This window comes from Cervus canadensis, chromosome 9 (genome assembly GCF_019320065.1).
Source record: "Cervus canadensis isolate Bull #8, Minnesota chromosome 9, ASM1932006v1, whole genome shotgun sequence".
In the NCBI taxonomy this organism is placed as follows: Eukaryota; Metazoa; Chordata; class Mammalia; order Artiodactyla; family Cervidae; genus Cervus; species Cervus canadensis.
Genome location: NC_057394.1, coordinates 46,692,128 through 46,718,887, shown reverse-complemented (window position 1 = coordinate 46,718,887; position 26,760 = coordinate 46,692,128). Strand labels below are relative to the sequence as shown.

General features: G+C 36.8%; 1 protein-coding gene across 7 annotated transcripts in view; it reads right to left on the bottom strand.

The window, feature by feature from the left end:
- PCDH9 (protocadherin 9) overlaps positions 1 to 26,760 on the bottom strand; it is a 1,108,845-nt gene that overhangs the window by 177,717 nt on the left and 904,368 nt on the right. The window lies entirely within an intron of this gene.

Below are 26,760 nucleotides of genomic sequence, written 5' to 3'. Positions count from 1 at the left end.
CCATGATTGGCCTTTGTTGCCTATAGTAAAGGATATCATTTAAAATGCATTGTATGCTGGTCCAGAGCACAGTTTATTTACTACAAGTATCTCTCAAGCAATTTTTTTTTTTTTCCAAATTTTCAATTCTGCCAATAATTTGGCATTTCCCAATAGTCCAAACTCAAGATTTTGGATGGATCCTGACTCTTCCCTCTTCTTCATTGCCATTATAATATGCACGTAAATTTCTTGGAGATCCTTTGAGTTTTTAGGACTTGCCTGAAATGCTACATACTAACTGCCACTCCTTTGGTCATCACTCTAGGCCCAGATTACTGCAGTTGCTGTCATCAAGCCCTTTCAGTCAGCTCAGATTATTAATTCTAAGAGGCCACTCTCCCAAGAGTTCTCAGTGACTTTCCCAAAGCTTTTCAGGTCAGCTGCAGACTCATCTCCCTGGCCTCTGAGATAATGCATAAAGAGATGTCACCTTCATACAATGAAATATATTAATATTATGCCACCCAAACACATACTGTTTCAGACAGGACATTTCACTCATAGTTGTTATAACTCCGTAGGTATTTATTCATATATGACTTTAGGACATATCTATCCATCCATCCAATCTTCTTATCCATCCATCTGTCCATCCAATCAGTCAACTAGCCAGCCAGCCAGTCAGCCAGCCAAACAGCTCACATTTAAGGAAGAGGTACCTGGCACTCTGCTTAATATTAGAAATACAGATTTATCAAAAGTAATACTTATAAAAAATAATACAGCATTATCTTTTTGTCTTCATGGTGCTCCCAGTCAAATTTTGAGGCAGAAATTACCTAATTGCATGACAGTGTATACTACAGATAAGAAATCTGCTATGGGAGAATTTGAATAGATTTATCTCAGCCTGCATAAGTCAGGAAAAGAAGGAGGTAACACCTAAGGTAAATCTTAGAATTCTCTCTCCTCTTACCTATAAGATAAGATCTTGCCCTTGAAAAAAAAAGAAATCTGACTCTACTCCTTCTTTCAAAGAAAATCTCAAGTATAGCTTCCTACATAAAGCTGTCCTCAACAAAGCGAGCTGACCTAGAGAGTTACTCTTCCTACTAGCTGTTAAGTGCATTTTCAACATAGCAATTGTCTGTGTCATATTGTTCTCTAATATTTTCTTTTTGCAAGTAAGTCCCCAGAACTATAATCTCTCCCCAGGAAATCACCAGCTTCTTTGTGGTGGACTACAGTTCTCCTTTGTTCCTCCCAGTGTCTTTTATAATGATGAATTATTTTTAACTGTGCTAGCATAAACACTCTTGAGGTTAATTAAATCAGCTTCTCATTCCCGTCATCCTCCATTCATTGGAAACACACACAGTGACATTTGTGGAAATGTCATTTTAGAGCCTCCCAGAAGCCATGCTTTTGCACTGAAGGGCCAAGCTGGGTTAAATCAGACTTGTTGCATATATCTCATAAGCAATAATTTGGGAATAAAAATAAACAAAATAAAATTTTCCATTACAACTATTTGATTGTCAATAGTCAATCCAAAAATACTCATAGCATTATTTTAGAGGAAAATGTTATATTTATCTCTGGAGTAATAGTTATGATTTTTCTATAGTATAGTCATAATGTTTTTACATCTAAAGGTATAGCTTTGGAAATAAGGACTTTCCAACACGTTCCCCCCTCCCTTTTTGTCCTTTCTGATACAGATAATATGATAATTTCGATCCAAATCAAAATATGTCAACTGGGAAAAATTTCTCTAAATGAAGAACTTCTTTGCAATTTCTCCCCCTGCAAAGAGTACACAGTTGAAGGGTTAGCTTTAAAAATATATATATATATTCTTTCAGCTACAGCAAATTTTATACTTGAGAAAACAAAATATAACAAGCTAGAATAAAAGAGAATTTTTAATTAGCACCTGTAATATTTAACATTCCTAGATGTATGAGACAGACAAAAAATAGCTACAATAACTAAAAAAAGTACTAGAAATCTCTCTTTTCTATCTATCCAAAATTTAAATAAAAGTTGAACTCCCCAATGATGTATGGTGGGCAAAAAAAAAGTGGTCTTGAGAAAGGAACCATTCTCACCTGCTAGATATTAAGAAGTATGCTTGTGAGGCTTGTGCTCTGTATCCCTTAAAGGTGCATACTTAACATCACAAAGGTCTTGAAGTGAAGGAGCTCCAGACTATCTATTATGCTGCAGGAGAAGTAATTTAAAAATAGTCAGGGAATTACTAATACACAATTCTGTATCCATAGAAAGCTTATTTATTGTGCATTATTTTTGGTTAAACATAGGAAAAGAAAAGAATATAAATTATAAAAATTTAAGAATATAAATTAGTACTAACAGCATATTAGTCAATCTAATTGAAGGTATGGTTGTAACAATGATTAAATTTCTATCTTAATTTGGGAGGAAACTTTGAGGAAGGATGAGAAGCATTTTTTAATTAGGTAAATATTTTAGGACAACAATTATTTGTGTTGATTCTCTTTGACATTTTAATATCTTTTAGAAATGTTAGTCAGTTTTATTTTCATGTATTTCTGTAGGTATTGAAAAAAGTGAAAGTAAGATCATCACCTAGCTAATTGAATTATAAATTTAAAAGTTCAATTTTAAAATAAACTTATGATTTTTCTATTTATACTTATTTATTTTAGTTATCTTAAGCCTAAGTTATCATTCTTGTTTCCACACTGATCAGTATTGACCATACATTCCTTCCATTTACACTCATATATTTTTCTACTTTAAAATCCAAAGAGAATTGAAAATACAAATTAGAATTGTTTTTGTAAAAATTATATTCTTTCCATAAAAGTGTTTATTTTTTATCATTCATAGCAGCATTCCCACAGTAGTTTTTAATCATTTGGGGGGCAAAAAGCATAAAATTCTATTGGAAATATTCTTTCCTGTTCCAATAACATGCCAGATCCCAAGACAAATTATTATGCTTCAATCTGGCCCAATATAAGGTACTTATTGGGCTTCCCTGGTGGCTCAGATGGTAAAGCATCTGTCTGCAATGCAGGAGACCCAGGTTCGATCCCTGGGTCAAAAGATCCCCCGGAGAAGGAAATGGCAGCCCACTCCAGTACTCTTGCCTGAAAAATCCCATGGGCGGAGAAGCCTGGCAGTCCTTGGGGTTGCAAAGAGTTGGACACGACTGAGCAATGTCACTTTCACTTTCACTTTTCTTTCAAGGCACTTATTAGACTCCCAATGCATGTTTTAAGAATGAGAGTTAAAATCAAACCTCATACCCACCAGAGATGCTTGGAGGGCACAAACAAGACCTTGTGTGCACCAGGACTAAAGGAAAGGAGCAGTGACTCCCACAAGAGACTGAACCAGAACTGCCTTTGAGTGTTTGTGTCTCCTGCTGAGGCATGAGTCAATAGTGGGCTGACTCGGGGACAGAGGCTCTGCAAGTGCAGTCCTGGGAGGCAGAGCATGTGGCATAAGTCCTCTTGAGGGAGGTCACCATTAGGTCCACTATAAAGCTGCCAGGCAAGTGACTCACAGACTGGAAAACAATTATACCAAAGAAGTTCTCACACTTTGGGGAAAGTTCTAGGCCCCATAATAGACTTCCCAACCCGGGGATTGGGCAAGTGGACTGGGTATCCCCAGGGCATCTGAATTTCAAAGTCAGCAGGAATTCATTGCAGAACTTCCACAGGACAAGGGAAACAGACTCTTGAAGGACACAAACAAAACCTTGTGTGCAGCAGGACCCAGGAGAAAGGAGTAGTGACCCTACAAGAGGCTGAGCCAGATTTACCTGTGTATGCTTGGGAGTCTTTGGCAGAGGTGTGGGTCAACTGTGACAGGTCAACGTGACCTGCTGTGTGGTCAGGGGCTCTGACTACAAAAGACCTGGGAGGCCCAGCGTGCAGGCATAAATCCTTTTGAAGGCAGTCACCATTACCATTATCCCTACTACAGAGAAAACAGCCCCACCCATCAGCAAAAAATTGGATTAAGACACTGAGCATGGACTTGCCCACCGGAACAATACCCAGTTTCCCACAGCCAGTCCCTACCATCAGGAAGCTTGCACAAGCCTCTTCTCCTCTCCCATCAGAGGGCAGACAGAATGAAAAATCACAAACACAGAAAACTAACCAAACAAATTAATGGACCACAAACTTGCCTAACTCAATGGAACTATGAATTATGGTGTGTAAGGCCACCCATAATGGACAGGTCATAGTGGAGAGTTCTGACAAAACATGGTCTACTGGAGAAGGGAAAGGAAAACCACTTCAGCATTCTTGCCTTGAGAACCCCATAAACAGTATGAAAAGGCAAAAAGATATGACACTGAAAGATGAACCCTCCCAGGTCAGTAGGTGCCCAACATACTGTTGGAGAAGAGCAGAGAAATAACCCCAGAAAGAATGAAAAAGCTGAGACAAAGTGAAAACAATGCCCAGTTGTGGATACTTTTGGTGGCAAAAGTAAAGTCTAATGCTATACAGAATAATTTTGAATAGAAACCTGGAGTGTTAGGTGCATGACTCAAGGTAAATTGGAAGTGTTCAGACAGGAGATGGCAAGAGTGCACATCATCATTTTAGGAATCAGTGAACTAAAGTGGACAGGAATGGACAAATTTAATTCAAAGTGTGAAGTGAGTGAAGTCGCTCAGTCGTGTCCAACTCTTTGCGACCCCATGGACTGTAGCTACCAGGCTCCTCCATCCATGGGATTCTACAGGCAAGAATACTGGAGTGGGTTGCCTTTTCCTCCTCTAGGGGATCTTCCAGATCCAGGGATTGAACCCAGGTCTCCCGCATTGCAGGCAGATGCTTTACCCTCTGACCCACAAAAATCCCTTAGAAGAAATGGAGTAGCCATAATAGTCAACAAAAGACTCAGAAACGCATTACTTGGGTGCAACCTCAAAAATGACAGAATGATCTCTGTTCCTTTCCAAGGCAAATGATTCAATATCACAATAATTCAAGTCTATGCCCCAACCACTAATACCAAAGAAGCTGAAGTTTAATGGTTCCATGAAACCCTACCAGACTTTCTAGAACTAACACTACAAAAAGATGTCTTTTTTATCATACGTGACTAGAATGCAAAAGTAGGAGGTCAAAAGATACCTGAAGTAACATGTGAGTTTGACCTTGGAGTACAAAATGAAGTAGGGCAAAAGCTGACAGAGCTTTGCCAAGAGAATGCTCTGGTCATAGCAAACACCCTCTTCAAACAACACAAGAGACGACTCTACACATGGACATCACCAGATGGTCAATACCGAAATCAGATTGATTATATTCTTTGTAGCTGAAGATGGAGAAGCCATATATAGTCAGCAAAAAAAAAAAAAAGACTGGGATGTGACTGGCTCAGATCACGAACTTCTTATTGCAAAATTCAGACTTAAATTGAAGAACATAGGGAAAACCACTAGGCCATTCCAGTAGGACCTAAATCAAAACATTTATGATTATACAGTGGAGGTGACAAATAAATTCAAAGGATTAGATCTGATAGACAGAGTGCCTGATGAACTATGTTTGGAGATTCATAACATTCTACAGGAGGCAGTGATCAAAACCATCCCCAAGAAAACATAAATGCAAAAAGGCAAAATGGTTGTCTGAAGAGGTCTTACAAATAGCTGAGAAAGAAAGAGAGGACAAAGGAGGAAAACAAAGATATACCCATCGAATGCAGAGTTCCAAAAAAATAGCAAGGAGAGATAAGAAAACCTTCCTAAGTGACCAATGCAAAAAAAAAAAAAGAGGAAAATAATAGAATGGGAAAGACTAGTCATCTCTTCACAAAAATTACAGATACCAAGGGAACATTTCATGCAAAGATTTGCACAATAAAGGACAGAAACAGTATGGACCTAACAGAAGCAGAATATATTAAGAAAACATGTCAAGAATACACAGAAGAACTATGCAAAAATGATTCTAATGACCACAATGGTGTGATCACTCACCTTGAGCCAGACATCCTGGACTGTGAAGACAAGTGGGCCTTAGGAAGCCTAACTACAAACAAAGCTAGTGGATGTGATGGATTTCCAGCTGAACTATTTCAAATTCTAAAAGATGATGCTGTTTAAGTGCTACACTCAATATGCCAGCAAATTTGGAAAACTCAGCAGTGGTCACAGGACTGGAAAAGGTCAGTTTTCATTCCAATCCCAAAGAAAGGCAATGCCAAAGAATGTGCAAACTACTGCACGATTGCACTCATTTCACAAGCTAGAAAGGTCATGCTCAAAATCCTTCAATCTAGGCTTCAACAGTATGTGAATTGAGAATATCCAGATGAACAAACTGGATTTAGAAAATGCAGAGAAACCAGAGACCAAATTGCCAACATCCATTGGATCACAGGACAAACTAGATAATTCCAGAAAAAGCATCCACTTTACTTCAGTGACTACACTAAAGCTTTTGACTGTGTAAGTCAACAATCTGTGGAAAATTCTTAAAGAGATGGGAATACCAGACTATTTTACCTGCCTCCTGTGGAACTTGTATGCAGATCAAGAAGCAACACTTAGAAAGGGTCATGAAACAACAGACTGGTTCAAAATTGGGAAAAGAATATGTCAAGGCTGTATATTGCCACACTGCTTATTTAACTTATATGCAGAATCTAACATGTGAAACTTGGGCTGGATGAAGCACAAGATAGAATCAAGATTGCTGGGACAAATATCAATAACCTCAGATATGTATGTGACACCACTCTTATGACAGAATGTGAAGAGAAATTAAAAAGCCTTTTGATGAAGGTGAAAGAAGATAGAGAAATAACTGGTTTAAAACTCATATTAAAAAAAATGAAGATCACGGCATGCGGTCCCATCACTTTATAGCAAAAGATGGGAAATAATAGGAACAGTGACAGACTTTATTTTCTTGGGCTCCAAAATCACTGTGGACAGTGACTGCAGCCACGGAATTAAAAGATGCTTATTCCTTGGAAGAAAACCTATGACAAAACTAGACAGCATATTAAAAAGCAAAGATATTACTTTGCCTACAGATGTCCGATTAGTCAAACTTATGGTTTTTCCAGTAGTCATGTATGGATGTGAGAGCTGGACAATTAAAAAGGCTGAGCCCGAACTGATGCTTTGGAACTGTGGTGTTGTACAACACTATTGAGAGTCCCTGGGACAGCAAGGAGATCAAGCTTATTAATCCTAAAGGAAATCAACCGTGAATATTCACTGTAAGGGCTCATGCTGAAGTGGAAGCTCCAATACTTTGACCACCTGAGGCAAAGATCTGACTCATTGGAAAAGGACCTGATGTTGTGAAAAATTGAAGGCAGGAGTAGAAGATGACAGAGGTTGAGATGGTTGGATGGCATCACTGACTCAATGGTCATGAGTTTGAGCAAGCTCAGGGGGATGGTGAAAGACAGGGAAGCCTGGCATAATGCAGTCCATGGTGTTGCAGAGACCTGGATATGACTGAGCAACTGAATAGCAACAACAACAAAAGAAAGAAAGAAAAGAGAAAAAAAAAAAAAGAGAGAGAGAGAATATTTTCAAAGTTATTTCACTCTAATGTAAGAGACAGCCTGGATCCCACATGGAAACTTCAGAGAGGTTTTCCCAGGCTCTGGAAATGAATGATCAATGTTGCATGTATATATACATTCAAGTGTCTGTGTTGAGGGCACACTGGTTTTAAATGTCTTTTGAGATCTCTTAACAAAGAGAACTTCTATCAGACAATATCACTGAAAGTTTATAAATGAACCTATGCCAATATATATGAATCTGAAATATTAAAAACAAAAAAGCTTTTATCTGATGATTGATCATAAAAAATTATATATATATGTGTATATATGTATATATATATATATTTGGAAAATTCAAATAAAAAATTTAAAACCCACAGTCTCCTGTTGAAGGACTGAATAAATTTAAAGTTGAAATTGTCTGTTTTGAATTGCCTTTTGGTTCAGTTTTACTGAATTAAAACTCAACTCTGAGGTTCATGAGTGCTACAATGAGATGACAGCATCCTGACTCTCAAACTTTCTCAACTTGCTTAATTGTTAAAAATACATCACAAACTGTTCAATTTGGATATTTTCCTTTTTTCCTGCCAACTGTCACAAACTAATACCTTATTGTGTACTTTGAATAATAGTAAAATTGGAAATAATCTTTCATTTTTGCTATAGAATGATTTTAACTCATTTATGTATTTAGATGTAAAATGTGATGGTTGATTTATGAATATTTTTAAATGATTTCCACAGTTTATTTATTTCACACATCCTTCAGCTCCCTTAGTTACCTTTTACATGAGAACACTTTAGATCTATTATGTTATCAAATTTTCAAGTATGCAATACACTATTATTAACTATACTCACCAAGCTCTATATTAGATCTCTAAATTTATTGGTCTTATAACCAAAATCTGTATCCTTTGATAACATCCCTGTTTTTTCCTCACTAGAATATTTGGTAACCACCATTCTTCTTCTTGTTACTAGGAACGTGAACTTTTTTTTTTTTAATATTCCAGATATAAATGAGACCACATGATACTTGATTTTTGTGTCTCGCTTGTTTCACTTAGCACAATGGGCTCCAGGTTCATCCATGCTGTTGCAAAGGAGTTCTTTCTTTTAGCTGAATAACATGCCTTTGAATACATATACCACATTTTCTTTATTTACCAATAGCCATTTACATTGCTTCCATATCTTTGCCACTGTGAATAATACTGCAAAGAATATGGAAGTACAGTACCTCTTTATGGTAATGGATCTAAACCTAGAAGTGGAATTGTTAGGTTGTATGCAGCTTTAAATTATTAGATTTAGAGTATGGCAGTTTTTAATTCTTTGAGAAAACTCTATCCTGTTTTCACTAGTAGCTGTACTAACTTACATTCCTACCAACACAAGTGTTTCCTTTTCTCCACATCCTTCAAAAAATTATCTTCTGATTATTTCTGACAAATGCCCTTCTATCCAGTGTGAGGTGATATCTCACTAGTTTTGATTTGCATTTCCCTGCTGATTAGTAATACTAAGCACAATTTTATATACCTGTTGACCATTTATATGTCTTCCTTGGAAAAATGTCTATTTAGGCCCTTTGCCCATTTTTCAATCTGATTAGGCTACTGAGCTTTATGAGTTCTTTATATATTTCATATATTAATCCCTTATCAGACAAATGATTTGAAAATATTTTCTATCATCCCATGTGCAATCTTCTAGCTTTGTTGATTTTCTACTGCACTGTCAGGAAGAATTATACTTTGATGTAGTCCAACTTGTTTACCTGTGCTTTTTGTTGCCTATGGTTTTCATGTCAATTCTAAAAAATCTTTGCCAAGATCAATGCCAAGATTTCCCCTTGTGTTTCTTTCAGGAGTTTTATGGTTTCAGACCTTACATTTAAGTCTTTAATTTATTTTGTGTTGTTTTTGTATATGGTATAAGAATTCTTTTTTTTTTTTTTTGGCCATGCCATGTGGCATGTGGAAACTTACTTCCATGACCAGGGATAGAACACCTGCTTTCTGCAGGAGAAGCGTGGAACTTCAACCACTAGACCACCAGGGAAGCCTCACTTTACTCCTTTTGCATGTAAATATGCAGTTTGCCCAACTATTTAATGAAACTATAGAATATGTTAAGTACAGAGTAAAAGATAAAGAATAGGGTAGCTAACACATGTGTACTGCCATCAGGTTTGCCAAATCTGATCATTTTGCAGTATTTGATTGGGATATTATTTAAAGAAATCAAGCATAGTAATTGTGTACCTCTTTTTAATCCTATTTCTTCCCACATTTCCCAGCAGTAATCACTATCTTGAATTTAGTAAATATTATGCCTATTTATGCATTTTGTTTGCTACATACTCATAAACAAAAGCAGTAATTTCATATCTTATTATACTGTATTTGAATGTTTCTTGAGTTTTACTTTCCCAATGAAGTTTATTACTTTGACATCTATCTTCATTAATATAGAATGCTTCAATATGTTCATTTTTAACATAATATGGAATTTCATTGAATACATCTACAGGCTGTTGACAAGCCAAATATCCAGCACTGCTTTTTGAATCAAAGTAGTTAAAGACAGCATTTCCATTTTTAACATATGCGTATTTACATATGTTTAACAGATGCGTATTTACATCTACACACAGTTAAGGAAAGCTTCAAATACAAAAGGGTGTTTACAAATAATAATAATAATAATAATAATAACCTCCCTGAGTTATTTTAGTTTTCTAAATGATATCATATTCATGCCAGTGTTCCCCAAACATTGCTATACATTAAAATAGCCTAGGGAGGTTTTTAAAATCCCAGAGCCTAGCTCAGACATCCCATAATAATTAAATCAGAATGTCTGGAAGTGAGAGCCAGGCATTAATATTTTTAAAAGATCCCATGGTAATTGCAAAGTGCAGAAAAGTTGGCAACCAACTGAGTTATGCTGAGCCATTTTTTTATATAAAGTATTGAGATTTCAATACCTTCCTTGTAGCCCCAAGCACACTGACTAACTCCCATCACCTTTCTCTACTCTAGGAAGCTTTCCCTGAGAAAGTTTTGATTTTTTTTTTTTTTTTTTGGCTCAATTTCTTTATACCACATGTTATTTCTGAAACTATCTGCTCCAGTTCTGAATGATGTATATTAAATTATTTAACTCATCTCATTCTCAACCTAGCTTTCTGTTGTTTTTAAGCCTCACATATATTTATTTATATTGTTATCAACTGTACATTTCAAGGTCCCAAGGATTTAGAAACAGGTCAGTGAATTCACTCTGTACGGTACTGAACAAATTGCTACATGCAGAGAGGAAAATCATGCTTTTTTATAAATATGACATCTTACATGAAACAAAAACCATAATTCTAAAGTCTGGTACCAAGTCTCTTAAATTATATGTAATATCAAGCTGCTAAATTCTGAAGTTAGGTTGTATTCAACCTTATACCTTATATGCAGTTTATTTAAATTATTTTCTGCCTAACTTATTTCAGATCCCAATTCTTTTCATGCTTACTTAAATATAATCACATCTGAATTAAATAAAAATTAAATATTATTTAGATTTAGAACCAACAACCAATGTTCAATGTAATATTTTGATTTTTTTACAGACTTATTTCCAATACAGAAAAATCCATGGATTGAATTCAATTTCTTAGGAAACCACAACATCTCCAGATGAAGCAAAAGTATAAACACACGCATCTTTTTCTGTTAGACAAACGGTGACTTTCAAAGAACACAGTTTAATGTGTACAACAATAATGTGAAGTTCCCCAACTTTTCCCATGAGAAAATATATTGTAATAAAGTTAGCCAAGTCATTTAGCTTAAAAACTAAACAACTATTTCAAATTATATCAACTGAACATCATTCTCTCCTAAGATCACATTCTGTAAGAGGTGGTAATGTCGAAAAATCTAGTTAGTGACAAATATATCATGGACATGAAAGGAAATTAAAGCAACATGCTTTTTGGAAGATGGGTATTTAACTGCAAAAGGACCAAAATATGCTGCTTCTGGCCCTTGAGCATAATGACTGTATTTCAATGTTGTCTGTTTTCAGGTGAAACTTCAAGAAAACCACTTTCAGGGGCCTGATATCTCAGGTAGGAGGTATTATGCCTGCAGTAAGTTGCTGGTGGAGAGGCTGACCCAGAGGGAAAGAATGTAAGCAGCTGAGTCACAGAGCATGGAAATTCATGCTTCTGCTTCAGGGTTGTTTACAGTGCTGCAGGGACCAGCTCTGGGACCAAGGCTGTCACCTGGTGCAACAATGCCGAGGGATGGAGAACTGACAGCATTGTGACACAGGGTATCATCTCTGGCTGAATAACAGAAAGATGTTCATTTTTGCCAAGTGGAAGCTATCGATGACAATGATATAAGGTTTTACTTTAAAAAAAAAAAGGTTTTACTTTAAAAAAATCGTGGAGTTTAGTAACTTTTCAGTTTGTGTTAATACACTGGAAGGATGTTCATTGGTGTCAATTTGCAAAGGACTTAAAAATATAAAACCATGAAATAAATGGCAACTACAGTCTGTTCCTTAGAGGGGTACTAGCAAGGCAGTCAGAAGATTGCCATTTCATATCCAACTTCGTTGGTGCTCATTTCCATCCCATTCTTAATGAACTTGAAGACAAAGTGTATTATCATGCTTAAAGCTATACATTAATGTTAAATACTATATCATCAAATAAATATCTGTTTATCAAGTTGAATTCTAAATTTAAAGTTATCTCTGGCCATGCTATGAAAATGAAAGTGAAAATCACACAGTCATGCATGACTCTTTGTTACCCCACAGACTGTAGCCTGCCGGGCTCCTCTGTCCATGAGATTTTCCAGGCAAGAATACTGGAGTGGGTTGCCAAGAATCCTTTAACATTTATGTAGATTGTGTAAATCATGCACAGCTCACCAAAATACGGTAAGAAGGTGTGCAATTGTACTTTTCATGCATAATATCACTGTCTAAATCTCACCTCCAGTTTACAGCTCCAATCTGTTTATTTAAAAAGCATCCGTATTCCAAACAAAAGAGGTGAAGGACAGCAACCATAAGAATAGTAACATAAAATGTGTGCCGTTTCATTTGTCAAATCAATAGGGCCATTTTAGTATTTTTATCCTATACTGTTCAATTTTACAGATTTTGTGACAATATTGACTTCCAGCTAGAGATATAAAATATAAATATTGTTATATTGTTTAAACTTAACATGACAAAAAGTCAGTGGCATTAAAAACATAATTCTGAAATATACTGAACTATAGACTTAAATAATAGGCAAGGGAGACAAGAAAGACATAGAAACACAGTTTCATAATATATAAATATAATACAAATATATAAATGCTGGACTGCTACCTTTTCTAATTTGAGGAGCTTTATCAGCCTGAAGCTACTTTAACAAGAAACAGGAAACCATGGGGGAATTACTACTCTGGCCCAATATGACTTACTTAACAAGAATTTTCTACATGGTGACAGTAGGATGTCAATAAATGTAGAGAGAAATGGTGGTTATTCAGGAAACTCTGCCAAGTGAGGGAAAATTCAAATTTCAAAAGCAGGAACATAACTAACAGATAACAGAAAATTATAAAAAGCCTGGGACTTTTCTCAGGGGAACCGCAAAGCATTGAATGGATGTTATACCAATAGTACTGTGAGATGGTTAAATTTAAACCACCTTCCTGTTTTGAAGGAACTGGGATAAAGAGACTAGGGGTTTTAAGTGACTTTTTTCAAGGTCACATAGATGAGTCAGTGGGAGAGACAGGTATAACTGCTGAGTGACAGAGACAACAAGAGCTATAGGCTTCCTTCCCTCAACACTACAGAAATGCCAAACTCCTCCAGCATGTGAGGATGGTGACACGAGCCTCATCATTTCAGAATCTCAGCAAAGGTGCGATACAGGAAGCTTTACCTCCCCTGGTTGTTTCTTCATTTAAAAACAAATAATAATATTGATTAGATTATGGAATGAATACAACAAGAGAAGTTGGCCACAGATTTTTCATATCTGTTCAGACAAATTATTAGATGCTAAAACAAGGAAGGTTAATGCCGGTCAAGAATCTAGACTGTCCACATCCTCTATTCACCCATCACTGATGAAATCCGCAAGAGACTATTCTCCAAATGCTAAAATAAATTAATCGGGAGTTAGCTCCTAAGATATCACTACCACATTAAACCTTCTTAAAAGATTATGCCTGACTCATATACTGCTTTGATTATTCATTCATGTGGAATTTAAGACTACAAATCACATTTGTTACATTTTAGAAAATTCCCTTTGCCTACTTTCAGTTATATCAAAACTAAATAAATCATCTTTAGCCAAAAATACTTTTTAATCTTCAAGTTCCTCTGGGATGCTGTATGTTTCTATTCTTCCCAGACTTCACTGAATTAAAATTAGTCTTTTAAGTTGAGTGCAGAAAAATGTTTAGAAGTAATATTGATGTTAAGAAATAGGTCAGCAAAATAATGATTTTAGTTTAAAAAACTTACACTTTTTTAATGCATACACCTTCCAAGTTATTAAAAAAAACTGGTAGTCCATATAATTGGTTATTCAAAAAATAATTAATACTATGCTAAAACTAGATTACAATTTTGCCTTACCTGCAGGAGACATAATGAATGAGACAGAATGAATGAGACATATTACAGCAATATGCACAAAATGTGAAACCTACAATTTAAAAGTTTTTTATTTTCTATGTCTGTATAGTCCTTTCATTTTTCAGAAGTATTGTATGCAGTGCTTTGAGGATTAGTAAATAGCTGCTTGAGGTACAATATCAGTTGCATTAAGCAACATGTGATTTAAGGTAAATTGTGAAGAAAAATATGACAGCAGCAAATGCTAACATTTTAGTTATTGAATACATGACTAAATTGGACTATAAAGTTAGACAGCTTAACATACAAGTGAACAGAGATTAATATCAAAATTCACACGTAATCAGAGCCCTTACCCTAAGTATCCTAATCCTTACTCAGGGATCCCATGCAGCACCTATACTTTTTGAGGATATGATGCAATGGTGAGCTGGAGCCAGCTCACAGCTGATTGTTATATATTATGGATTTTGCAAGCCATCATTACCATGAAATCAGCTATGATGTGAGGACCCATACCATGGAAATTGGCCAATGTATAAATCATCCCTCTCTCCAGCTTCTTAACTAAGGCAATACTGCAATTATCTACAAAAATCTGTGCAGAATGCTACAAGGGCAAAAAGTAATAACTAAATCCCAGCTCCAGCTCTTAACATATTTATTTATGTGAAGGAATCGGATTGGAGAAATGAAGCTTAAAAACTGAAACAAGGAAGAGTCAAAGCCAGTTTTGACAGTTAAAACTTTAAAGTTTTGGAGAATGAAAGTGCCGTTATCAGAAATACAGAATCAAGGGAGGGCATTCATCTGGAAAGTCTGGCTGGGGCATGCATGAGTTGTTCACTTAAGGATTAAATTCAGTGAATGATCAGCTAAACATGAGAGTTTATTAAATCACCCACGATCACATCTCTGTCTATGACAATAACACACAGAATTGCCTGAGCACTCAAATCAGCTGGGGAACCTAAGAAAATACTGGTATCTGTGTACTACCCTCAGTGATTGTGACTTAACTGGGCTGGAATGTGGTCTGAGCTCTGGAATATTTTAAATATGTCAAGTGAAGCTAATGTGAAAGCAAGTTTTGGAAACACTGGTCTATGATTTAAACCATTTGAAACCTTTAAATGCTTAAATTCTTGAAACACAGAGAAATAAGAGATATCGCAAGTTTTATGGCTTTGCAGGTCAATCCCTCCAAGTGTGCTAGTTACAATGATTACTCAGAACTTAGGGAGAAAAGACTTCTATTGTCTACTGCAGAATAGCGATTCAGGAAAATGTCTAGTGGATATCTGCTACTACCAAATTTTAACAATCGGTAGTCAGACAATTGTGGAAAAAATGTCAGCTATTTTTTATTTAAACTGAGATGCACAAGACATCGAAAATAAAATTCCTTGTAAATGGTATGATGCATGTTTGGGTCACCAACTATAATACTGTATATATTTACAATTGGGCTTCCTCAGTAGGTCAGTGAGAGAGAATCCGTCTGCCATCAAGAGAGGACACAAGACACAAGAGTTCGATCCCTGGGTCGGGAAGATCCCCTGGAGCAGGGCATGACAACCCACTCCAGTTTTCTTGCTGGGAAAATCTCATGGACAGAGGAGCCTGGCAGGGTTATGGTCCAGGGGGTCACAAAAGAGTCAGACATGACTTAAAGACTAAACAATAACAATCGCAACATGTTTGAATTTGGGTTAGAAGACTAGTCCCTCTTAAGTGATACTTTGCAAGGAGAACTACCTCTTTAGGCCTGAAAGTGAAAGTCACTCAGTCGTGTCAGACTCTTTGCGACCCCATGGACTATACAGTCCATGGAATTCTCCAGGCCAGAATACTGGAGTGGGTAGCCTTTCCCTTCTCCAGGGGATCTTCCCAACCTGGGGATCGAACCCAGGTCTCCTGCATTGCAGGCGGATTCTTTACCATCTGAGTCATAAGGTAAGCCTTTTAGGCCTAGGCTCTCCATATAGAGAATTCTTTAAGATTATGAACTTGATTCTACCCTTTGAATTCGAGAGAGTGCAAGAATGCTTTTTCTCAGGTGTCAAAGGCTATCCCTTCTTTTTCTGAATGGCAGGTAGAATTTCAGACTGTTTAACAAAACATATTATATAAAAGTTGAGGGATGTCTGTTCTACCCTGACTGTATTTTGCAACATGCAGGTTTGTGGTGTACCAAACAATATTTATTTATTTATTTATTTTTCAGTTATTTTTATTAGTTGGAGGCTAATTACTTTACACTGGGAAGACCCAGAGGAATCGGGTGGAGAAGGAGGTGGGAGGGGGGATCGGGATTGGGAATACATGTAAATCCATGGCTGATTCATATCAATGTATGACAAATACCAAACAATAATCAGGGGGGAAGGACAGACAAAAGGCAGAAAGGTCAACCAGGAATTTTCAGAATTTAGTGGGAATTTAAGACAGTTTGTGATTCAGAAGATTTGAGCTTGGGATTCTACATTTTCACCAAGTTTCCAAGGGAAGCTGATATTTTCAGTGTATTGATTCCTGCACTTTATTTTGAGTAGCAAAGTGATTACAACCCAGAATACAATTTGCTGGATCCCTTGGATTCACTCTGTTTACATCCTAACAGTGTTTGTAAGATATTGTGCTCAGATGTAGAAATATCATATACAAAACAGAAATTTTTTTTTTCCCCCCACACCAAAATCATCATAAGTTCCTCAAAGGTGCAATTAGTCATTGTTAGCAAAGAACATTTGATCCGGTATTCGCTTAAACCAGCCGTGAATTTACATATGATTCTGTAATTATTTATTCATACATAAGTACATCTGGGAGAGAAAAAAGGTAAAGCAATCCATCAGCATTAAGAATTTAAATTTAACTGACGCCAGAATTAGAGAGCATATCCATTTTACACGATATACAACAAAGTGATCGATGGCATTCTTTCTGCTCAAATATTTATTTTGTAAAATAAGAAACCAAAATATTGGAATGCCCTCTCTTTATTAGTATTGACACAGACCAGTAAGCAGATTCAAGTGTTTAAGCCAGGAAGGACCCCAGTATATAATGCAAATCAGCCGATTAAGACAAGTATAGTCACTGACTTATAAAGCAAAGCAAATGATTAAAAAAGAAAAAAAATCTGTTCCTGCACAGCTTCACAGTGAGATCAATGGTATTCACCTTCCTCTTTCAGTGTAACTGGAATGTCTATCAAAACCAGAAAACGGAAGGCTTCAGAAGCATTATGTAGCTAAAAAAGGAGACTATTTTACCCATTAGTAATAAATGTACCTGCTGAGCAGAACACAGTTATACCTGAAAAGGTTCCACAATTTTCTTTGCTTGGCTCTTCCTGCTATGAGGGAACCAGTGTGCTAAAGAGCATTTTGTAAAAGCAAAAGAGTCTATATAATTGACTTTACTGGAATTAGAAGACAGAATACAGTGTGCTCAACCTGAAGCTGCCTGACTCTATGATGAAGGAAAATTGCACAATTTAATAGCCAGATATAGGGACTGTGCAGTAATAGAAGTAATCAAAGGCTTGGCCATGCTTAAAGGAACAAATCCATTACTTTTCTGTTTACTCGGGAAGGGGGACAGCAAGTGGACTATTTGTAGGAAAGTGCCTGGGCATAGCTTCTGAAGTTGGGCGGCACTCTTAGAAAAGCGAGGATTTAGGAAGGGACAAGTGTAAGTATCCTAATGTTGCTGTGTGTTCCGGAAATTTGATTCTTGTGTCCAAAAGTTCTAACTTCTATTTCATGTGAAATAGGATACATCTAATTAATTGAAGTTAATTTTTCATCTGCTAGTACTTGGCTACACCAATTTTCACCTTCTTTAGGGATACCATCTTATTCTATTTAACACATATTTTCTATAGAAAGGCAACAACTAAGCCATATTTAGGGTGAAAGCATATTAGCCTTTCTTGAACATCTGGTGTAAAGTGAAGTTTCAGCAGTAGCAATTTATACATCTGCACCAACTTGGGGGAAATGTGACTTGAGTGATTTAATAGCAAGAAGGAGAACTGATTTACACTGCAGCATCAACAAAACAAGAGCGCATGAAAATCAAAAGTATCAAGATCCTAACCTTGGATGAACTTAATGCAATCTTGATATTATCAGAATTCAAATAATGGAAAACATTTTATAGTAGACTATAATATATTTGAACAAATTCAGGAATTTGAATATAGAAAAGTGGATGACCACATAATGCACTAGAAATTGTTTAAATCTTGTCACAACATGAATCTAACAGTATTATAATGATTCAGACTAAGTAGTTGATCTTTGGATTACAGCTAAATTGCCAGTTAAACATACATAAAATTAATTTTAGTGAAATATAAGTATATGTGACAGCTCAATTAGTATGATTTATATACTTCAAAATAATTATACTATTAAGGTAGGCAGTACACTGTCTAGTTTTATTCACATCAAAAAGCTTTCTCATGCTTTGTTACCTTAAACTAACCACAGCATCCTAGAAGAATGAACACTGAGCTCGGCTCTTTGATAAACTCTAATATTCAAAATGCTGTTTACTCTCCTTGTGCCTTACTTTGCTCATTTATGAAATTATTATTAAAGATAAACTATTGTCTAAAGCAAGAGAGTTCCAGAAAAACATCTACTACTGTTTATTGATTATGCCAAAGACTTTGACTGTGTAGACCACAACAAACACTGGAAAATTCTTAACGAGATGGGAATACCAGACCACCTGACCTGCCTCTTGAGAAATCTATATGCAGGTCAGGAAGCAACAGTTAGAACTGGACATGGAACAAGATACTGGTTCTAAATAGGAAAAGGAGTACGTCAAGCCTGTATATTGTCACCCTGCTTATTTAACTTATATACAGAGTAAATCATGAGAAACGTTGGGTTGGATGAAGCACAAGCTGGAATCAAGATTGTCAGGAGAAATATCAATAACCTCAGATATGCAGATGACACCACTCATCACAAAAAGTGAAGAAAAACTAAAGAGCCTCTTGATGAAAGTGAAAGAAGGGAGTGAAAAAGTTGGCTTAAAGTTCGACATTAAGAAAACGAAGATCATGGCATCTGGCCCATTCACTTCATGGAAAGTAGATGGGGAGACAGTGGAAACAGTGGCTGACTTTATTTTCCTGGGCTCCAAAATCACTGCAGATGGTGATTGCAGCCATGAAATTAAAAGACTCTTGCTCCTTGGAAGAAAAGTTATGACCAACCTAGACTGCATATTAAAAGGCAGAGATATTACTTTGCCAACAAAGGTCTGTCTAGTCAAAGCTTTGGTGTTTCCCGTAGTCATGTGTGGATGTGAGAGTTGGACTATAAAGAAAGCTGAGTGCCAAAGAGTTGATGCTTTGAACTGTGGTGTGGAGAAGACTCTTGAGATTCCCTTGGACTGCAAGGAGATCCAACCAGTCCATGCTAAAGGAAATAAGTCCTGAATATTCATTGGAAGGACTGATGCTGAAGTTGAAACTTCAATACTTGGCCACCTGATGCAAAGAACTGACTCATTGGAAAAGACCCTGATGTTGGGAAAGGTTGAAGGCAGGAGGAGAAGGGGACAACAGAGGATGAGATGGTTGGATGGCAGCGCCAACACAATGGACATGAGTTTGAGTAAACTTCAGGAGTTGGCAATGAACAGAGAGGCCTGGTGTGCTTCAGTCCATAGAGTAGCAAAGAGTTGGACATGACTGAGTGACTGAACTGAACTGAACTGAAATAATCCCACAGAAATTAGATACCCATGTTTATTTTACTAAAACAGATGTGCAGACTTTAAGTGAAAGCTCCTCTATATAAGCCAATGAAATGTTTTATTAAGTGTATTAATGAGATAAATTCAATAACTACTCATTTAAGCTAAAGGAAAAATTACTATTAGAATTTTATTCAGAGTCCTTGAAATTCACTAAGTAAGAAAAGCTTGCCTTCACCAAATCTTAATGTTCTCAATGTGTTCTTCACAAAGCACCAACTTCACCAAGAGAAATAAAGTATGATAATAAAAAATATAGAACCTAGACTCTGGAATTAGTTTTTTCAAATATCAACAAATTATTTTTTTTCTCACAGAAATGCAGCTATATCTCTTGACACAATTTTTAATTCTGTTCAGTTCAATAACATTCTTTTTTCTCCATCTACATTCTTCTTCCTCTCCATCCCCTTCTCCACCAAAGAGGAGAGAAAAAAAAAAAAAGTATTCATATTAGAAATGTTTATCTTCTTGTATTCACTGATACTTATTGTTTCTAAATCAACAAATCCATTGCTAAATTCCTATGCCCTTCCTATTTCCCACTTCCCCATTTCACCAATCATTCTGCTGCTTTTGCAAGAATCCTTTTTCTTGGTTTATGGTATCAGCATTCCCTCAAGCCAGTAAATAAGGAGATACTCTTTCAAGTCTTCTGTTCCCTTAAATATCTATTGTATCCTCCTTTCCTATAGAGTCTCAGACTACCTAACGATTTCACAGAACTTACCTGCATTTTCTATTTCCATTGTTTTGGTTGAGGACTACATCCTAAAATAGGCAATGTAGCATCTAAAGATCCCACTTCCAGTGAGTTTATTCTACATCTTACTTCAAGGCTAATCTTTCTAAAAAGATGTCTGATCATCATTACTTGCCCTTTAATGGCTTCTAATTAAGTGAAAATTTGGTTTTCAAACTTTCATGTTTGAGGAGACAATGATTTAATAGAGGTGATAGGAAACTGTGTTACCATAGTTATCAGGGAATCCTAACACAGGTTTTTGGGAAATACACTCTAGAAGAACTTCTTTAGATTTAGAGGTAAACAAGTGGATAATATTTAATTGAAATTATTCACAATTTTTTTTAATTTGAATGTCCTTGAGATGACTTGAGAGCACCAATTTCCAGAGAGCACCAATTTCCACAAAAGATCTCTCTTACTTATTCAGCACTTGTTACTGGCTTTCTGGATTTGCAGAGGGGCTGATGGTAAAAATATTTAATGGGAGATGCTACTTAACATGGAAGAACTCCTAATCCAATGAAGAAGTGGACTTTTATTTTTAATGTAAGAGGTGATGTTCTAAGGAAGCACTAAGAAACTAACTATGAACACATAATATGAGAAATCCTCACAAAGGAGACAATGTTTAAGCTCTTTTTCTTTTCTTTTATATGTTTACAAATATTTTAATACATACACATGGTAAAATCAATTCAAACAACATGAAAAAACTAAATTTAACAGAATGGAAAGTGAACGTCTAGTGAGCATTACCAGGGTTCCAGTACAAAGTCAACCACTATTCTTGGTTTCTTGTAGCAAGAAACCTATGCATAGTAAATTCTCCAAGTCTATTTACTAGGAATTGTATAACTTCTCCTCCCTTCTCACAATTCCAATAATTCCTTCCAATCATCCTTGGTTTGTTTTTTTCACACACAATCTCCAACCTGCTGGCAAATTCTCGATTTTAAAAATCATCTGAGAATTAGTCTACTTCTCAATATATCTACTGGCACCACTCTGGTCCAAGCTATCCTCATCTCAGGCACTTCTCTAATGACATGGTCTATTCTTGACTCACTAAAAAATTCACCTTTTAAAAATACAAGGCAGATAACTCATTTCTCTGACTCAGTCATGAATCTCTTGGCATTAACAATCTTTATTAACCACTCTCATAATTTATCTTCCCTTACACATCGTGACAATACCTACCCTGCTTGCTGTACTGTGATAATGATAATACTATCTATTAAATGTCTCTCAAATGCAAGGCACATATATATTTACTTAATAGCCTAATTTATTCATGGATAAAGTATGAATGATAAAATTACTGTTTGTTCAATGGCTGTGTAAACTAAAATTTGTCTTGTGTTAACAATTAGGCTACACATAATGTTTCCATATTTAAAGTATTTCACATTGGTAATGAGTTGAATAAAGCTGTGAATATACTCCTTCTACAGAGAAATTCTCTAAGGACTCTTCTATGTATTTTCTAGAGATGCTTAGATACCTGATATTACAAGCATGCCCATACAAATCTAATCATTCTGCACCCAAGGAGACAAAGTTAAGGAATAAAGTTGGACAAAAATATATGCAAGAATATTATTCTGAAAACATAATATTCAACAGGGGTGCTTTCTAAGGAACTCATTTATGCATGGGTGTGTGTGTGTGTGTAGGAGGTAGGGGTGGTTTATCAGTTCAGTTCAGTTCAATTCAGTCGCTCAGTCGTGTCCGACTCTTTGCGACGCCATGAATTGCAGCATGCCAGGCCTCCCTGTCCATCACAAGCTCCCGGAGTTTACTCAAACTCATGCCCATCGAGTCAGTGATGCCATCCAGCCATCTCATCCTCTGTCATCCCCTTCTCCTCCTTTCTAATGAGTCAACTCTTCGCATGAGGTGGCCAAAGTATTGGAGTTTCAGCTTCAGCATCAGTCCTTCCAATGAACACCCAGGACTGATCTCCTTTAGGATGGACTGGTTGGATCTCCCTGCAGTCCAAGGGACTCTCAAGAGTCTTCTCCAACACCACAGTTCAAAAGCATCAATTTTTTGGCGCTCAGCTTTCTTCACAGTCCAACTCTCACATCTATACATGACCACTGGAAAAACCACAGCCTTGACTAGACGGACCTTTGTTGGCAAAGTAATGTCTCTGCCTTTTAGCATGCTATCTAGGTTGGTCATAACTTTCCTTCCAAGGAGTAAGCATCTTTTAATTTCATGGCTGCAATCACCATCTGCAATTATTTTGGAGCCCCAAAAAATAAAGTTTGACACTGTTTCCACTGTCTCCCCATCTATTTCCCATGAGGTGATGGGACCAGATGCCATGATCTTAATTTTCTGAATGTTAAGCTTTAAGCCAACTTTTTCATTCTCCTCTTTCACTTTAATCAAGAGGCTTTTTAGTTCCTCTTCACCTAAAAAGAGTTAGGTCAAAAATATCCCTATTGCCAAGACATTTATGTCTTTGTCATATTGCAGAAAACTCAGCCTCTGTGCACCAGTGCTAAATCAAATGTTAGGGACAGTTTGGGGTGAAGTAGAGGTAGAGAAAGGAATGGCTGACCCAACTGCAGTATTCTTGCCTGGAGAATTCCATGAACAGAGGAGACTGGTGGGCTACAGTCCACAGGGTCGCAAAGAGTTGGACAAGACTGAGCATCTAACACTTTCACTTTCACTTTCAGAGGTGGCACAGTGGTAAAGAACTCGCCTACCAATGCAGGAAACACAAAAGACTTGAATTTGATCCCTGGATAGGGAAGATCCGCTGGAGGAGAAAATGGCATGGACATTGTTCTTGCCTGGAAAATTCCATGGACAGGGAAGCCTAGTTGACTACAGATGAAATCGCAAAGAGTCAGACATAATTGAGGGACTGAGCGCGCGCACACGCACACACACACACACACACACACAGAAAAGAATAGCTTTATTGCTGTCAGTCAAAGGGGAATACAGTAAGCTCATGCCCCTCAAAACTGTCTCCACCTGGAAGGATTTGGTGAGTTTTATAGCAATGGTTCAAGATTCGGGTTGCTGTTAAGGATTAGGGTGTGGGCAGGCCCTGTACTCCTTTAATCTGGTCTCAGGTGGTCGATGAATTTCTGGGATTCCTTTAATCTGGCTTCAGGTGGTCTTCTTGAAGAGCCTCATGAAGCGAAATCACTCAATCATGTCCAACTCTTTGCAGACCCCATGGACTGTAACCCACCGGGCTCCTCCATCCATGGGATTCTCCAGGTAAGAATACTGGAGTGGGTTGCCATTACAATGAAGAATGCTAACATCCTCCACTTGTTAGGGGTTTTAGTTCTATAAACTTCCCCTGGTGGTTCAGACAGTAAAGAATCTGCCTGCAATGGGGGAGACCTGGGTTTAATCCCTGGATTGGGAAGATCCCCTGGAGTGAAAGCAAACGCGTTACTTACTCAGTCAAGTCCAACTCTTTGTGATCCCATGAATTGTAGCCCATCAGGCTCCTCTGTCCATGGAAGTCTCCAGGCAAGAATACTAGAGTGGGTAACCATATCCTTCTCCAGGGGATCTTCCTGACCCAGGAATCAAACCGGGGTCTCCCGCATTGCAGGCAGACTCTTTACTGACTGAGCCACTAGGGAAGATGATCCCTGGGTTGGGAAGATCCTCTGGAGTAGGAAATGGCAACCCACTCCAGTATGCTTGCCTGGAGAATTTCATGGACAGAGGAGCCTGGCTGGTTACAGTCCAAGGAGTCACAAAGAGACTAACACTTTCACTTTCACTTAGTTCTATAAAGAGCTCAAATATAGTGTAGGGCAGGGTGCTGCCTTGAGGACGCACTACTGTTTCTTGACTGCTTCTCCTTTGTCTCTGCAACCACCGCCCTCCCTGATTAGCAACTGTTCTAATCTGCCCTTTGTGACTCACGGAAAGTTATGGAGGCTGGAGTCTATTTCCTACAAACAAGAAATGAGGGGCGGAAAGTCTTCTGTGGCCAGGAGCCCCACAAGGTCCTGTTCAGTTTTACTTATGTCCCTTATAGCTCAGTTGGTAAATCATCTGCCTGCAGTGCAGAAGACCCAGGTTCGATACCTGGGTTGGGAAGAACCCCTGGCGAAGGACATGGCAACCCACTCCAGTATTCTTGCCTGGAGAATCCTATGGACAGAGGAGCATGGTGGGCTACAACCCATGGGGTCGCACAGAGTTGGTCACGACTGAGCTATTAACACATTCATGAACATTTTGTCTGCTATATCTGACCCTGATAAAGAAAGTATTTCCTGGGTGGAGCACTTGAATCATCCTTCAAAGCTAATGGCAGAGGGCAGATACTATGCAATATGCTGCCTGCCTTTTTCTAGACTGGGTCCACTTTCTGAAATGGTCTCAGGTGAGTTCCTGAAATCCAATAACTCTACTTTTCCTATCCTTTTCTCTAGTTTTTTGTTTGTTTCATAGGAATGCTTCTATTCTCTATAAGTGATTAGCAAGTACTGATTAATGTCACTTCTATATTAGTATAATTCCTTTCTCAATTAAATGAATATGACAGATCCTCCCTTGCTAGTTTGAATCATGACATCTGTAAGTATGTATATATACATATAAATGAGAAAGAGAAAATAACAAGGAAATCAAATATGAAAAGAAATGGCATGACTTAAGGCACTTTTATACTTAGAATTCTATATCCTTCTGTTGAATTTTAGTACATGTGCATATCCAACACATGGCTTGCCATATTTATCCTGTGCCTACTCCTTAAAATGTAGTCACTTACATAAGATGCATTAACTCAATTCCCTAAGTACATCACCACTAGGCAGTGAAATGCTCTGGAAATCTGAAAGTGTTAATGCATCTTTGAAAAGTGCAATATTCCTGAAGAGTATTTGGTGACTTACAAGAATCTGGGTCATTTTAACTGTGAAAAAACAGCTCACCTAAGCAGGGCCTCACTCTCAATAGCATACACAAACACATTTCTGTGTTTTAGATGAAGTACGACATACTAAAAATGTGAAATATTATAAATATCTAGAGGATTTGCCATGGAAGGAATGTATGTGATTTTGTTACAGATATGAGCTTTTGAAAGCAAAAAGACTTTTGGAAGCTTATGAGCAAGAGTTAATATTACGTGGAGACACATGCCTGGATTCAAATCCTACCAGTTCTACTCCTTTTACAACTTGGACAAGCATTTCATCTGAGTAAAAATTTTCACAGCTATAAAATGGAAACTTAAATTTGATCTTTAGGTGATTTAGAAGTATTTTTTTTTAAAATAAATGCATTTGAAGTACATAAAGTACACTGGATAATAAATAGTAAGTACTCAATAAAAGACAGCCTTTATTAATGTCATACAACTGTTAATATCTGGTATGAAGAAATTATACCTGAATACCTGGGAGAAATGATTCCTTATCTTGTAAACCAGACCACCGAAGAACCCTCGCCTAGAGCTTAAAAATATTGCTACATGCACATAAAATCAATCTGTGTTTTCCACTTCACATTTTTAGTTTCAGTTTTAAAAGGACTGATCTGTTTGTACATGCCTTTTTTCAGGGAGGAGGGAGGCAGTGAGAAAAGGTGATTGTTAAATTGTTACCTTGACAACAAAGAGAACCAATTGTGAAATAAGCAAAAAGACATTCTTAGCCCTTACTCAGCTCCTACAAGCTAAAAACAGTCAATTCCATTTAATTAATCTTATAGAGTGCTGTTTAAATATATATATATATATATATATATATATTACTGCCTCTGAAATTTACTAAAGGAATCTGCAAAAATAAAATCTTGCTATGATTTTAATTCAATCATAATGGATCCCAATTTGATCAAATTTTAGATGTGTGTCTTCAATATTACTGAAACACTGATGTATTTTTATTCTAACATTTTAATAGGTAATAATAAAATGTCATATTCTCTTAGCCAGACACTATGTTAAGCAGTTTAGTTATGATGAACACATTTAATATTCATAACAACCCTATGAAAAAGATCTCATTATTACC